Raw genomic sequence first — 4727 nt, forward strand, 5'->3', positions numbered from 1 at the left:
TAATTTGACTATTACATATTTTTAGTTTTGTAATATTTTCCTTTGTTTTTTAAAAAAATTTATTTTTAGTGAAGTTTTCTACGTTCATTAAAAAAAAGCAATTTATACAAGTCTTTTTTTTTTCAAACTAACAATCGTTACAAATGTAAAATCGGATCGCAATATATAGAATCGTTTTTATCAAACGGCAACTTCATCATCATCTCCAGTTGGCTCTTCATCATCAGGATGACTTTGAGAAAGATAGTTCAGTTGATTCTTATTGTACGTCTCGCTTTGTTCAGCGTACGTTTTTTGTGACATCTCAAAAATAAAGTTTCCTAAGCATAAAAAAATAAAACAAACCATTAAAAAAAATTTTACAAAACCGTTACCGAACAAAAATTTAAGAGATAGGAACTGAGGAAAAATTCAAGGAATTGGAAGAGTAGAGGTAGAAACATTGCGCAAGAAACTTTGAATCATAACGATGCTTACTTTTTATTTTTACTTTTGCATCAAACTTTGAAGCTCCTTTTTTTTTTTCACTCTTTTTTTTTTGGTTGATGTTTGCTTTGATTAATTTTAATCCTTTGACCATTTTAAAGGAAATCTCTTTTTTCTATTTTCGCTCTCCATTTTTTCCGTCAAATTAACCTATGCACGGTATTGTGCATGAACTGATTTGACTCTTAAGTAGGGGAGACCGGGGCTAGTTGACTAAAGTGTTAGTTTTTGAGCTCTGTGCATTTCTGGGTGAACTTTTTTAATGATATCAAACTGCATTTCAAAAGAATATGAATTTGGCAAGCATGTTCAAGTTTCAAACATTAAAAAAAATAAAAACTGGTAGCTCAAAAAAGGGCCTCCAAAAAAAATGTGCCAACTACCCCGGCCCGGGGTAAGTTGTCTATACTCTCAGGGTAAGTTGGCACACAATAAAAAAGAGACAAGCTTAGCAACGTTTAGCATCTATTTCAAGTGCATCTTTTTATGAAAACTTTTAATTTTTATCGAACAATTTTTTTACCTTCACTTTTATTGTCGTTAAGTCGATCGAATTGACTTTCCTTCTATAAAAATTATTATCCTTATATAATTTACAGGCCTGTCCACTTTTCTTTTATAATTTCGCATGTCTTTAGATCTGCATTGTTATATGACTTTATGAATTTATGATCAATGTAAAAAGTTTTAAGTTGGCACATTTTGCTAACAAGCCCCGCGATCATTGTGCCAACTAACCCCAAAAACATTTTACTCACAAAACGGCCTATAAAAACGCGATATATATAAAAAACCTAAAAACACAAAATACTTAGAAACACAAAATATGACTGGTTGGACTGAACCATACAACACCTACATCTATTTGAGTTTACTTGTAGATAATGCTATTGCTTTTTAAAATTGAAAAAGCAATCTAGTTAAAAAAGTCAAAGTTAGCAAAAAAACAAAGAAGTCGCTATAACTTCTATACGCATGCGCTTATAGCCCTGATACTTCACTGAAAGATGTAGTTAAGAAGGAAGGTTTCATGTGAATTTTTAAAACTTCTGGTGGAAAATTCCAAAGTTTAAACGCAGTCAACTTACTCCTGTATCTGAACTTTACTTTGTACATGTCTATTATAAAACTCTTTGCCTTTATTAACCCAAACTTGAACTGGATTTCATTCATTGAAGAACGTGCTTTTGTTACAGTCTAACCAGTTTTATCTATTACAGGAATCAACCAGCCATATTTGGAAAAAATATCCATTACTCCAACAAGTATTTTGCACCTTTATTAGATTTAGAGAATGCTCGCATACCAACATGATTAGCAGCCCAAACATCTTGTATTCCGTCTACAATAGCTTTTCTTTTAGCATATTTTCTCTTCACTTATTTATGTAACTCATCAGCCAATTGTGATATGGTGTCCTTCACTAGACCTATCGTATCAATGGGCGGAGCTCTGTATTTTTGGGTTTTTTTTGGTTATTTTGAAGAGCCAGATAAATTTATTTACTTTTTAATCAGATATAGTGGCTTTATTTACCCCATTCAAAGCTTCATCTTCTTTCAAACAATACTTTTGACATTAGACTTCTCCAACGTTCTCTAGACGGAGGATTATCAATGCTTTCCATTTCTTCCAACATTTGTTAATCACATAAGTTATTGAAAGTGGATGTGTCTTTTTTCAGTAGGTAGCATACATCATGATGGTATCAACTCTATTTGTAGGTTTTCTCTTCAAGGAATCTCTGGTGAAGATTTTACGAAGAATCTTTAAGTAAAGTTACTTGAAACAGGTGCATCCAAATTATCACATTGTCTCATTCTATAAGCAGTAGAATGCGACAGTGTGATCACTGGAATGATCACTTTGTTTTTAAAAGTTAAAACGTTTCAAATGAAGAAGTTACTTCTGGCATCCACCAATAAATTCAACTCAGTCTTACTTTTCCAGCCGCTGGTACATTGTCTCTTAAAACAGCATAATTATCAGACTTTGTTGAGAGTGTAAGCGTTTGTTTGATACCATACACAACTTTATCATAATCTTAGAAAAACCCAAAGATGTGATGTTAAGGTACTATTAAACTAAATGAAGCTTTTGGAACAAGACTTTGAGTAAAATAGGCTTGTCTAACAGCAAAACCTGTTTTACCTGCTATGGTTAATGCTGCTGCTGTATCTTTATGCAATTATTGATTTAATCCATATGACCGTGAAAAGTCATTAATATATTTTAATAAACTAAGAATATTTCTACACCTACCAGCATCATAACAGATTCAGTCTCTTGACCTTCTAGGTGATACTTGATTTTGCTAAGAAGATACATCAGACCATAATTAGTAAGAGTAACATTATCTGCATTTCAATAATCAGTACGATCAACATTAAATAATCTATGTTCATATCAGAATAAACATCGCTTTAAGTAATCTACTCACATTTGGATGAGTATTCAAATTGTGTTTAGCCCAAACCTCATGACTCGAGAAAATCATTTGGTTTGTTTAAAAAGTATACCATTGGAGTTTAAAAAAATGTAAACCTTAAAATCAGAGATGAATAAATGCAAGAAAAGATTTATGATCCAAGAAAAGTTTTATGACCCAAATGACATTTCAGTTTTTCATTTTAACAGCACTTTTATTGATGCAGAGAAGTTTGCAACCAAATTCGTGTGGTTGTATTATTTTAACCAGCCCCAGGTATTTAGACTAACAGCTCCGGGTGTGTTGATCATTGATTCCTTTACTAATAGGATTGAAAAAATATATATTTAAATACGGAATATAAAAAAATAATGTTAAATATAAACACATATATCAAAATAAGAAAGTTTAATTAAAAAAATTGTGACGGATACTTTAGTTTATCATTTGTCGTTCTAAATGTTTGTCGTTCTAAACGTTTTCAGAGAACTCTAATACATTCAAGAGACTTTTTTTTAGATATTAACGTCTGTAAATAAACTATATGGCTCATACCTTTTTACATTTAAAGATTATTCCTTCATGTTTTATTTTAGTTGTTTAACGCATGTTAATTATGTATAGTTGTTAAAAATTTTTATTCATTTAGATTTATACTCTTTTAAATTCCATCCATTAAACAAAATCCTTTTTTCTGCGGCCATTATCCTCCTTATTTTGTCGTTATTTTGTTTATTTTTATTTAACTCCTCAGTTAAAGAACGTAAAAAAAAGGAACTCCTCGTTGATTTTATGCATAACTTTACCTTTCTAATTTCAAAGTAGACATTATTCATTGGCGAGAACTGAGGAGATAACTGAGAAGTAAAAAGTAGCATAAGCAGAAGAATACTGGAAAAATCTCTCATTTCCTATATCCGTTGATAACGATATAAAATTGAGAGCTTTTACTGAAAATGACTAGTAATCATTCAAAATAAATTTACGATTAATGTGATAAACTTGACTGAAGTAATTTACATATCCTTTTCAAACTTGTACTTGAACATAAGAGTATCTGTGTGCTAAATTAATCTTTTGGTCTTATGTCATCACACTTTAAAGTATTTTCATCACTTAAACAGATACCCATTAACTATTCGCGAAACAGAAAGCTTTAAAACCACATCTAAACAGGGATGTCAGAAAAAATGCATTTTATAGCTAACCAGGCACCTAAAAGTGTCGGAAAAACTATATTTCTTCCACATGTTTCATTTACATTTCATAGAAATACTCATCTGATTAGTGCTATATTTATTTTGAGACGTTTAACGCTGAAAACATTTTAACCTAGCAACAAAACATAACAAAAAAGCTTAAATTTACATTTGGTTTGAAGTTGTACCAGAAAATGTTTTATAAATGTCTCCCACCAAAGTTTCAAGAACATAATAAAGCTATTAATGTATGTAAAAAAAATTAATTATTAAAAAGGAATTTTCCAGCATCCACCCATACTACCCAATTTTTTGTTTGGGTGTTTATAAAAAGCTAGTTTTTTAACACACCTCGATAGGTGAGATTTTAAAACTTTGTGTTTTGTAAATAGTTCCGATGGATCTACTTAAGTAGTGATTAAAACTCATATAGCACAAAAAAATCTTCGTCAATTTAGTACACGAAGGCGGAATATTCAGAACTATCTTTCAACAAAAAGAACATTTACGTTTTCTCAAATTTTCACTCGATATTTTACTCCGCATACTCAGTTCGTTCAGCTAACTAAAAGCTTGTTTTTACAGAATACTCATAACTAGAGAAAAAACAATTT

Source organism: Hydra viridissima, unplaced genomic scaffold (genome assembly GCF_058129835.1).
Source record: "Hydra viridissima isolate aposymbiotic clone 2 unplaced genomic scaffold, HvirCarnegie_v1 scaffold_14, whole genome shotgun sequence".
NCBI classification, from domain to species: domain Eukaryota; kingdom Metazoa; phylum Cnidaria; class Hydrozoa; order Anthoathecata; family Hydridae; genus Hydra; species Hydra viridissima.